General features: G+C 40.3%; 2 long non-coding RNA genes across 5 annotated transcripts in view; both read left to right on the top strand.

Moving 5' to 3' along the window:
- Nucleotides 1-12,500, top strand: part of LOC138962918 (uncharacterized) — a 204,326-nt gene that overhangs the window by 134,785 nt on the left and 57,041 nt on the right. The gene's annotated exons all lie outside the window — the stretch shown is intronic.
- The window catches only part of LOC138962907 (uncharacterized), a 75,158-nt gene that overhangs the window by 57,635 nt on the left and 5,023 nt on the right, over nucleotides 1-12,500 (top strand). The window contains exon 1 of one of the 4 annotated variants that reach the window (XR_011454638.1): nucleotides 7,830-7,985. The exons of the other annotated variants lie outside the window; for them this stretch is intronic. This is a non-coding gene — a long non-coding RNA (uncharacterized lncRNA). Of the gene's footprint in view, nucleotides 1-7,829; nucleotides 7,986-12,500 lie in introns of those variants that run through there. 4 annotated transcript variants of the gene reach the window in all.

Genomic DNA, 12,500 nt, shown 5'->3' on the forward strand with positions numbered 1-12,500 from the left:
CTATGCATGTATATTCTTTTTGTATGCGCTAACCACCTTCATCTTTCATATGTACCTACCATTCTTTCGTCCCACCTCCAACCTCCCCCTCTTCCTCCTGCTAGCTTTTTCCTGTTCTTTTTGGTTTGCTTCAACTATGCTGTTGACCTAGATAGTTCCATATTTTATAAGTAATGTTTGTCCGACATCATATTTTTGTTAATTTGTAACTACGTAGGGCGCGTAATATAAGCGTTCGCTTGAGTTCGTGTCCCTATTGTTTATCGTTGTATTGTTGTACCATGTTTGATTTAATAATACACGCTCGCGCTGGACCCGAGTACTCTTCAGACTGGCTCGCTCCCCCAGTATGAAAGTTTTTGTCTTGTGCACGTGGATTTAAAAAAAATTTTTTTTTTTATTTATTTTACACAATTAAACAAATTATTAGAGTAAAATAAAACATTAAAACGTTCATAATAAACAATAGTAAACAAGAATTTAAAAAAAAAATAGACCGCCCATGCCGGGAATCGAACCCGGTGTCGCTGGCTGGCTGGCTCTTCTATTAGCCGCACAGCAGTTCTATCCCACCGCGAATTGCGCCCACCGCCAAGAGTCGTTTTTGTGGATTATTTCGCATTTAGGTCTCAGGTAACATTATGAAGTTTTAATACGATCAATCGGACCTATTATCAAGTTAGTGTATCAACTTTTGAACGAACTGCGCCCAGTAGTTTCCCAGCAATAAGCTGTTAAGTCGAGACAGACAGACAGACAGACACACACACACACACACAATTAAAGTCTGCTGGACCCAAGTACTAGCGTACTCGGGGATAAAACATTGTTTAAACCAACGGCGTGTGTGCGTGCGTGCGTGCGTGTGTGTGAGCGTGTGCATGTGTATGCCCCCGTCCCCCCAACCTCCGCCCCCACCCAGCCCCTTCACGCAGCCTTCCCTGGCCATCACTATCCTTCACACTACACTGAAGGAGCAAACAGCAGCCTCCTCGATAAATTCACACAAACTGAATTTGCCGTAAAATCAAAATAAATCCTCATTCAGGTCACGCAGAGAAGAGCTATAAAGATTCGCAGTCCCGACACGAAGCCACGAAGTAAAGAAAAAAAAAGAAAAAAGAAAAAAAGGAACAGAAGAGAGGGGGGTGGGGGGGGGGGGGGGGGGGCAGGAGAGAGAAACGTGGGAAGAAGAAGAAAGTTCTACATTTACTGTGTAGCCTTAAGAGAGCGGAAAGAGAAGAAATCCCTGGAGGAGACTTGTGCTTGACACAAATGGCTGCCCCGGTCTTAGCAATGGAATGAATTAATAACACTTATAGCCTAGCTGACTGCCATAACGCGTTGCTGGTAACCAAGGTAACAGCCGCAAGAGAGAGTAAGCCAAAACGGAATGTCACAAGTCGGAAGGTGGGGGAGGAGGAAGGGGGGGTGGGAGAGAGAGTAAGGGAGTGGGGAGGAAAATGTGAGGGGGGGGGGGTTCAAGAGGGAATGTGAGGGTAGTTGGCAGGAGGGAGTGAACACAGTATAGTACATGAATGAGGAAGAACAAGCCTGAGAAAGAAGAGATTGACCAAACAAATGAGCAAGAAGAAAAGACAGACGATACCCGACACATACGAACAGAAAAAGGTGGAGGAGGGAGGGAATGAGAAACAGGGTGGGGTAGATATACAGCAACAAAGAGAGGGAGAGAAGGAGAAACAGGATGGGGTAGCTATACAGCAACAAAGAGAGGGAGAGAAGGAGGGAATGAGAAACAGGGTGGGGTAGATATACAGCAACAAAGAGAGGGAGAGAGTGAGGGAATGAGAAACAGGATGGGGTAGATATACAGCAACAAAGAGAGGGAGAGAGTGAGTGAACGAGAAACAGGGTGGGGTAGATATACAGCAACAAAGAGAGGGAGAGAGTGAGGGAATGAGAAACAGGATGGGGTAGATATACAGCAACAAAGATAGGGAGAGAGTGAGTGAATGAGAAACAGGGTGGGGTAGATATACAGCAACAAAAAGAGGGAGAGAGTGAGGGAAGAAGAAACAGGGTGGGGTAGATATACAGCAACAAAAAGAGGGAGAGAGGGAGGGAAGGAGAAACAGGGTGGGGTAGATATACAGCAACAAAGAGAGGGAGAGAGTGAGGGAATGAGAAACAGGATGGGGTAGATATACAGCAACAAAGATAGGGAGAGAGTGAGTGAATGAGAAACAGGGTGGGTTAGATATACAGAGGGAGAGAGTGAGGGAAGGAGAAACAGGGTGGGTTAGATATACAGCAGCAGAGAGAGGGAGAGAGGGAAGGCAGGAGAAACAGGGTGGGTTAGATATACAGCAGCAGAGAGAGGGAGAGAGGGAAGGCAGGAGAAACAGGATGGGGTAGATATACAGCAGCAAAGAGAGGGAGAGAGGGAGGGAAGGAGAAACAGGATGGGGTAGATATACAGCAACAAAGAGAGGGAGAGAGGGAGAGAATGAGAAACCGGATGGGGTAGATATACAGCAACAAAGAGAGGGAGAGAAGGAGAAACAGGATGGGGTAGATATACAGCAGCAAAGAGAGGGAGAGAGGGAGGGAAGGAGAAACAGGATGGGGTAGATATACAGCAACAAAGAGAGGGAGAGAGGGAGGGAAGGAGAAACAGGATGGGGTAGATATACAGCAGCAAAGAGAAGGAGAGAGGGAGGGAAGAGACAGGGTGGGGGGGCGGCGGGGGGAGAGAGAGATGGAGACAGAGAGAAAGACAGAGAGAGGGTGGAGAGAAAGAGTGAAAGGTAGTGGGAGAGGTAGACAGGCAGACAGAGAGAGGGAGAGAGAGAAACCAAAAAGCCAACAACAACACAAAAACTCATCTACTCAACAATAATAAAATGAAATAAATTGTATCCTACACCCCCCCTCCCCCCCCCCCCCTTCCTCTCCCTCCCCGTACGAAAACAAAAACAAATGAAAAAGAAAGATAAAAAAAAATAAAATAAAATAAAGAGCTCTCTGTGAATACTGCAGAATCACAAACGCGCAAAAAATAGAAAACATGAAAACTGATGACTGTTGTAATATCCAAACCTCACGAGGCCGTCTCGCGAAATCTCGCTGTTTGTCGAACAGAGGGCTAGAGGGTGGACAAAGGGCGGTTACTCGTCGGACCTTTTCCATTGATGAATGTCGTACCGGAAACACCAGCACGGCTGTAGGCCCTATATATTGATTTTCAGTCAAAGACCTGCCATATGTTTGCCTACATATAAGATGGAAGTGTTTGTTCTTGTAGGCGTCTTTCTATTCGGTCCGATTTTCCCCCTTTACTTAAAAAAAAATTGAGCTTATATATAAGTTACAGCTCCGTCCATCCATGGTATCGCCTGCCGAGAGTGACGTCATTATATTCTTTCACCCCGTCGAGACAAAATATCACGCGATACCATGGATGGACGGAGCTGTAACGTATATATGGCATGACCAAAGTAAAGAGAATTTGTCATGGGATGTGGAAACAAATCATTGGAAATTCACTATGGACAATCAACCCAAGCCTAGAAGTTGTAGAACTATATTTTGTTTCAGTCTTGGCAAGGCCAGTTTTGTCCAGTTCCGGAAAAGACATCATGAATTCATTCACCCTGCCGAGACGAAAAAAACAATTCCATGGATGAAAACGTATAAGCTTATATCCCGTAACGCATCAAAGCTAAATTTTGTTTTGAAATCACAACGTACAGATAACTTATAACGACATAATCACCTTCACAAGACAGGAAAAACGCACACTTTGTTTTTCGTCTGCTACAAATCTAGTCTTGTTGGTTGACGGAGAGAATAAAGCTTCAATCGTACCTTCATCAACAGGAATAAATGCTCAATCCGCTGTCAGTTCGCAACTGAACCTTGTTTTTTTTCTTTAACTTTTTGGTTAACATTGAAACGGCAATTCAAAAGAGTGTTTCAGCTGTTTCAAGACACAGGCTTAGCTCCTTCTTTTGAGTTGCTTTTCAGTCTAAAATGACATCGAAAGCGAACAAATTGTCGCGTGTACTGTCGTCACAAAAAGACGTCATGACAAAGTTACACGCAAAGCAAAGCAAATAAGACTTTGACGTCATTTACTTTTGTTCGGAATTTTCCGTCTGTTCCTAGTAAGCTTACCCAAAACGTCTTTGTTCTCTATTCACATTGCAGCTGTGAAATAATCAGTCTTGTGTCTCGGTCGTGTAGGTACAGAGTTTGCTTCTGCAATCATTGTGTTCGTGTTGATGACGGCTTCATAAGACAAATCAGCGAATCTATCTTGAGGAAGACGTTTATGTACAAATCACCGACCCCAACCCATTTTTTGTGTGCATTTTTCTGAAGAATAAACTGCATGTGGTTAATGCTTGTCGAAACGAGCCATAAGGCTTTAGAATAAAAGATTTCACGCATTGCTTGGCCATCTGATTACAGATGAGGTCGCAGTTTGTAGGTTGAATCTATGAATCGGCCAGAGATAGATCTGCATTTCTGGTACGACCTTCCAGATTATCAACAGCGGGTTCATGGTCGGAATCAAGAGGTCAAATTTGCGTGGCTCCCAATAATTTCATAAAAGATTTCCATTTTCTTGTTTCTGCGGCTGCGCAAGTTATTTTGCCTAGGTCATGGTCGAACTTTAGGCCTACGGAGAAATATCGCTGGATATTTTCTCCCTAGATTAACAGAGACAAAGAAGGGAAGTCATGCTGTATGTGTTATCAGTCGGGTAAAATGCTTGAGAGCAGACATACACAGAAACGAAAGGAAACTTGGACATGTAAGCCAATCTATATTTGTTCAGGACACATACACAAACAAACACACAAACACACACACACCGTCACACACACGCGCGCGCGCGTGCACGTACACGTACACGCGCACACGCACACACACACGAACACACACACACTTATACACACACACACACACACACACACACACACACACACACACACACACACACACACTCTCTCTCTCTCTCTCACACACACACACTCTCTCTCTCTCTCTTCCTCTCTCTCTCTCTCTCTCTCTCTCTCTCTCTCTCTCTCTCTCTCTCTCTCTCTCTCTCTCTCTCTCTCTCAAGCCAAAAAGAACAAGATATTCAACCGATAGGAAAAATACCCCCGTTGGTCAAAGGGAAATAACCATTCTCACTGCACCCATTCTCACTGCCACCAACTGAGAAGGTTATTTCCCTTTGACCATGAATATGTTTCTGTATAAATCCTTGTAGAATCTTAATCCAGAAATAACTCCCTAACCGTGTGTTTGACTGGTCCCAATTTTTGTAAGGACCGTCTCAGGAATGTATAGAACCTGTTCACCAAGTTTGGTGACGATCGGTCCGTTCATTCTTGAGATCTATATGCGAACACAAACACACAAACAAACACACAAACACACAAACAAACAAACAAACAAACACATCCAGTGAAACCTATACACACCCCTATACCGGGGGTGTAAAAATAATTATGTCTGTTTCTGTAAGCTCTCTGTCTCTGACGGATTGCATTTGAATAACGACATCCAATAAAGTCTACCAACAGCTGCGAAAACTTTTAAGAAACTTGAAACTCATCAAAAGGAATGAGTTGCACTTTGGGTCATTTCGGTCCTGAATTTCCCGACGTGAGCCAGGCATAGCAGGAAAACAATACAACGTAATTCCTTTCTAAGCTCTCTGTCTCTGACGGTTTGCATTTGAATAACGACATCCAATAAAGTCTACCAACTATCAGCTGCAGAGACATTTGTCTCGAAAAAATACGCCGAGAGTCGTTAAAGTTCCCCTTAATTTGTCCCTGTCAACTTTTGATATACGTGTATATTTAACGTTTTTCGTGGTTGCTGCCTTATAACACAAAACTTGCCAAATAACGACACCGTTGCTTTGATCGATATAAGCAGCAGTAATGCAGACAATCTGTTCTGTGTATGACATTTAAACAAGTCGCGTAAAGCATAATTGATACATTTAGTCAAGCTGTCAAACTCACAGAATGATACTAAACGCACTGCTTTGCATGGAAAAATTAGATCATCCACGACCGAGACTAAAAGCGCTGACTTTCTTGTTCAAAATTTAGCGGCCCGCATTCGCTTGCAAAAGCAACTTTTCAACGACAAGCACCTTAAACAATATATTTTTTTGGAATCAGCAACTGATACGGAACAGATAATGATAATAGTATGTGTCTTCTTCAAACAATAAAGAAAGTCGCCATTTAAAGGTTTTAATAATAATAATAATAATGCAAACTTTTATAGCGCTATTCTAGAAAAATGTCTACTCTTAGCGCTTTACAATACATACATCGACCAAGCATACTATACACGCACAGGCAAAGAAACCGACCAAACATAACCAACAAACTATACATGCACAGGCAAAGAAAGCGACCAAACATAGAATACACGCACAGGCAAGATAACGACCAAACATAAACAAACATACTATGACCAAACATAACCAACATACTATACGCGCGCAGGCAAAGAGAACAATCAGCACATGTAATAATTACTGACAACTAATAATGCAGGCATACAATGACAGTCCAATACACAGCCTAAGCACAAGAACCACAGTAGGCTTCTATATAAAAACGTGTCAACGGTACTATTTACACACACACAAACAGTGCTGACACAAAGCGCAGAAAAGATATATATACATTATTTTAGGCGCTAGGTAGGGGGTGAGGTGGGGCGGGATGGGGTGGGCGTTAAGCAAACAAACAAACAAAACGAGATCGGGGAGCGAGGTTTTTCTCCCGATGTATGTGTCTGTATGCATGTATGTATGTATGCATGCTTTTCTCCATTTTAAGCCAATTTTCATCAAACACCACACAATTATATATTTTCTCATACAGGAGGAAACACAGAATACAATGATGTCACCTTTGTGATTCAAAGATCGATTTTGATGAAATCAACAAAATCGGCTAATTTTGAGTGACAATTTCAAAAACGAATTTTGAAGGTACCATGATGGAATGCAATCCCATAGTCCGCACTAAGTCAAATATCATCTTACGAAAATGTCAAGAAATGGATGAAAAACTGTAGCCGTGAAAGTGCCGCCTCAACTTTTGCAAACGGGCAAATATGACGTCATCAAATAGTCTAAAATAAATCGGAGAAAAAGCACTTGCAAAATGCCTTGGAAAATGTATGCATCAATTGTCATGAAAATCCGTCGGGTAATTTCTCAGAAATGCTTGTCACAAGCATGCATACATACATACATGCATACAGACACATACATCGGGAGAAAAACCTCGCTCCCCGATCTCGTTTTGTTTGTTTGTTTGCTTAACGCCCAGCCGACCACGAAGGGCCATATCAGGGCGGTGCTGCTTTGACATATAACGTGCGCCACACACAAGACAGAAGTCGCAGCACAGGCTTCATGTCTCACCCAGTCACATTATTCTGACACCGGACCAACCAGTCCTAGCACTAACCCCATAATGCCAGACGCCTGGCGGAGCAGCCACTAGATTGCCAATTTTAAAGTCTTAGGTATGACCCGGCCGGGGTTCGAACCCACGACCTCCCGATCACGGGGCGGACGCCTTACCACTAGGCCAACCGTGCCGGTGTCCCGATCTCGTTAAAACATTCAGTCATTACTTGACAATGTAAAAAGCACATTCAATACCGCTTAAAATCGTAAATGATGATTGAGTAGGCAAGCGAATTCATTATTACCAAGGTGCTTAGAGTTATGAGGTGCCACACACACACACACACAAACACACACACACACACACAAACACACACACACACACACACACACACACACACACACACACACACACACACACACACACACACACACATATATAAGACTTAAAATTGGTTTTTATCCTTATAAAAGTCACACAGCTTGCACGCTATTTAAAGCGTTGTACAAACAGAGTTTAGCTCACAGTCGATGTCTGCATCGTCCCAGAGTACTACAGGTGAGTGCATCTTGATTCGTTTATGTCCTGCCGAGTGTATGCCGTACGTACTCCCTCTTATACAAATTTGTTGTTTTAAACATGATGCAACAAGACTGATATTGGTGATTGTACTTCGTACATAAAATCGTGAGAGAAAAAAAAAGCAAATCAACCCTGTCGTGAAAGTTGGCGGTTTGCATCATTATTCCTTTTTTTTAATTTTTTTTTTAACTGGACAAAACGGAATTGCTCTTTCTTTGTTCGATGCTACACAATTCTACGAAAAGTTAAGTCTGGAAAAAAAAAACAATGGTTCATCACCGGGAAGTGACAAACTCACTACAGAATTTATCAAAATGTTCTGGAGTAGATTACAGAGCATGATAACAGGCTCGTTTAATGAAGCCTTTCATAATAATAAGTTGTCTTTTACGCAAAAACAAGGAATAATTAAGTTAGTGCAAAAAAGTACAGAAGTACCCAGGGAAGACCTTAATAATTGGCGTCCAATTACCCTACTTAATACAGATTATAAGATGTTGGCAAACGTGTTGAACCAGAGATTGAGTTCGGGTTTTTGTAAGTACCCCCCGCGGGTTAGGGGGAGTCCCATATTGGTTGGGACGAGAAAAAAATTTTCCGATGCTCCTCAGCATGTCGTAAGAGGCGACTAACGGATTCTGTTTCTCCTTTTACCCCTGTTAAGTGTGTCTCGTAAAGAATATAGTCAATGTTTGTAAAGATTTTAGTCAAGCAGTATGTAAGAAATGTTAAGTCCTTTGTACTGGAAACTTGCATTCTCCCAGTAAGGTAATACATTGTACTACGTTGCAAGCCCCTGGAGCAAATTTTGTATTAGTGCTTTTGTGAACAAAAAACAATTGACAAGTGGCTCTATCCCATCTTCCCCCTTCCCAGGTCGCGAAATAACCTTCGTGGTTGAAAACAACGTAAAACACCAAATAAATAAATAAATAAATATTTGTAAGTTAGTAAATGAAGATCAAGTTGGTTATATCAAAGGCAGGAATATTGGAACCGTGATTCGTACAATAGATGACGTAATAGAGTATTTAAATCGAACGAATAAGTCTGGGTTTATATTGGCCCTTGACTATGGTAAAGCGTTTGACTCCATTTATAAGGAATTTATGATTGAAGCATTTCGATCATTTGGTTTTGGTGAAGATTTTCCCCCGTCGCGATATAACCTTCGTGGTTGAAAACGACGTTAAAAACCAAATAAAGAAAGAAAGAATGAAGATTTTCAAAAATGGGCTAAGCTTTTAATGACAGATACTTTCAGTAGTATTAAACACGGAGGGTGGATTTCAGAGCCGTTTCCTTTGAAGTGTGGTATAAGACAAAGTTGTCCATTTTCACCCCTGGTCTTTATATTGGCGGTGGAAATACTTGCCATTAAATTAGGAAAAGTGACATAGCGGGCGTTAAATTACCCTCAAAGGTGGACGATGAGAGTGCCTTGAAAATTAAACAGTTAGCAGATGATACAACATTATTTTTACAGAACAGTGGTGATGTTTTCAAAGTTAATGATATAATAATACAGTTTGGCACAGTTCTCAGGACTGACCCTGAGTGTAAATAAAACCAAAATAATAAAAATTGGACAACATTGTGGTCAGCAAAAGTTGCCCTTTGAGTGCACAGGTTTTTAGGTATTTATTTTGTAAATAATGATTGAGCAATAAATGTTGAAAAGAATTAGGTATTAAGAGTGCAGAAGATTAAGAAGTTGATTAAGATATGGAGTCGAAGAGATTTAATTAAGCAAGGGTGGAGGTGGGTTGATATTGTTAAATGTGCACACTATGCAAGAGTCTTTTGATTTACAATGGGTTGGACGATTGCATGAAAAGAAGGGAGAAAATTGGACGTTTATACCAATGGTTTCTGGAACATGTTGTTTCAGGGAATGGTTGTTTTGATTTGAATGTTAAACCGAGTAAGGAATTGAATTTGACAATGATTGGAAGCCCATTTTGGCAGAGGGTAGTGTGGACACATTTAAATTACAAGCTTAGGATGGAACATCATAATAATATTGATGTACACAACTTTTATATACAGATTTTCTGGAGTTATGATTTGATTCGGTATAAAGGGAAAATGTTGTTTTATTCCTATTGGAAAAATGCTGGGATTGAAAGAGTAAGTGATGTGTTTACAGGGGAAGAAAAGAAATTAAAGTCTGCAGCAGAGGTATATATACAAATTGGAAAGAAGAATGCAAATATTTTATTGGATTATTGGGCATTAATAAATGCACTACCCAAATTGTGGATTAATTGGTTTGAAAATAAAGACATTATTGTACAGATGGATAAGCAGATGTTTGATGGTAGCCAGTATATGATCAAAATAAGCCAAATAAGAAAAATGATAGAAAAGAAAAGTGTAATTACTGCTGTAGAAAAACCTTGTGTATATAATTTTGGGTTGAGGAAGTTTGGTGTACAAGTTTGGTGTACAAGTAGATAAGGAAATTTGGACCCTTGCCTATGTTTCTAAAGAAGTGAGGTTAAGAGAATTGCAATGGAAAATGTTACATAACATTTATCCAACAAATAATTTTTTATGTAAAATGCAAGTCAGAGAGAATAACAGATGTATATGTTGTACGGAAGTTGATTTTGTTGAAACATTTGTTATGAGTGTATACCAGTAAAGTTGTTTTGGACGAAGATAGAAAATTGGATTGAGGATAGATTCCCCCCCTCGGGTTAGGGGGAAGAATTTACCCGATGCTCCCCAGCATGTCGTAAGAGGCGACTAATGGATTCTGTTTCTCCTTTTACCCTTGTTAAGTGTTTCTTGTATAGAATATAGTCCATTTTTGTAAAGATTTTAGTCAGGCAGTATGTAAGAAATGTAAGAAATATTAAGTCCTTTGTACTGGAAACTTGCATTCTCCCAGTAAGGTAATATATTGTACTACGTTGCAAGCCCCTGAAGCAAATTTTTGATTAGTGCTTTTGTGAACAAGAAACAATTGACAAGTGGCTCTATCCCATCTCCCCCCTTTCCCCGTCGCGATATAACCTTCGTGGTTGAAAACGACGTTAAACACCAAATAAAGAAAGAAAGAATAGATTGAGGGTTAAATTTATAATGCAGTATATAATATTTGGGTATCAAGACACAAGTTGTTGTAAAAAGATGAGAAATTTTGGCAATCACGTAATATTGATTGGGAAAATGTGTGTTAGTATTTTTAGAAAAACAACTTGTAGTGGATCAGTGTTCGTAAATTGAGGTTCAAATATTAAGTAGAAAATTTGAATTGTAAATATATGCATTTCCACTGTAAATAGAAAATTTCCATTTTTTGTTAGTGTATTATACCTCTTTGGTTGGCGTTAAAAAAAAAGTTAAAAGAAAAAAAAGACCAATGAAGAAGGATGCTCACCGCCTATTTACACACACAAAAAGAAAAAGATAAACAAAAAACGAAAAAAAACACCGACTGAGGTTCAAAAATTAAAAAATAAATCAATAAAGTAGATGTGTACTGCCGGGCAGTACATACCCCAAGCGAAGTCGTCCATCTGTGTGTACATGATTCTCTCTCTCTCTCTGTCTCTCTCTCTCTCTCTCTCTCTCTCTCTCTCTCTCTCTCTCTCTCTCTCTCTCTCTCTCTCTCTCTCTCTCTCTCTCTCTCTCTCTCTCTCTCTCTCTCTCTCTCTCTCTCTTAAAATGTGTCATCGATGACGTGTTTCCATACTTGCTAATGCGGCAGGCTAATCATGACGTCAAATTGAAACTTCTTGAAGTCTCTCAGAAAGGGACATGAAAACCATGTGGGGGTTACTGGTTTGGGCTGAAAAAAAACCCAACTCCACCTAAAATTCAAGCGCCTATGGGGCTGAATTATGCAGCATAAATTGTGAAACATCAGGATATCTCACACTTTCAATTCTGCCATCATGTCAAATCTGACAACAAACCTACCCACAAAATGTCATAAATATCGGTGTAGAATTGAGACTTAACGGTTTTTAACTGCCAAAAATAAGGTTTTTTGACTGGAATAGTTTGTCTTGAAATTCAGTTTGGGACAACGGACCCACCCACTAAATTTCATAAAGATAGGTGAAAATTTAAATGTAACGGTTTTTAACTGCCAAAATTATGTTTTTCTTCTGGAAAAGTATGGAGTGAAAATCAGTTGGGGACAACGAACCTACCCACAAAATTTCATAAATATCGATGAAGAATTGAGATTTAACGGTTTTTAACTGCCAAAAATAAGGTTTTTTGTCTGGAAAAGTATGTCTTAAAATTCAGTTTGGGACAACGGACCCACCCACTAAATTTCATAAAGATAGGTGAAGAATTGAAATTTAACGTTTTTTAACTGCCAAAATTATGTCTTTCTTCTGAAAAAGTATAGAGTGAAAATCAGTTGGGGACAACGAACCTACCCACAAAATTTCATAAATATCGGTGAAGAATTGAAATTTAACGGTTTTTAACTGCCAAAATTATGTTTTTCTTCTGGAAAAGTATGGA

The sequence above is a fragment of the Littorina saxatilis genome, linkage group LG3 (assembly GCF_037325665.1).
Source record: "Littorina saxatilis isolate snail1 linkage group LG3, US_GU_Lsax_2.0, whole genome shotgun sequence".
Lineage (NCBI taxonomy): Eukaryota > Metazoa > Mollusca > Gastropoda > Littorinimorpha > Littorinidae > Littorina > Littorina saxatilis.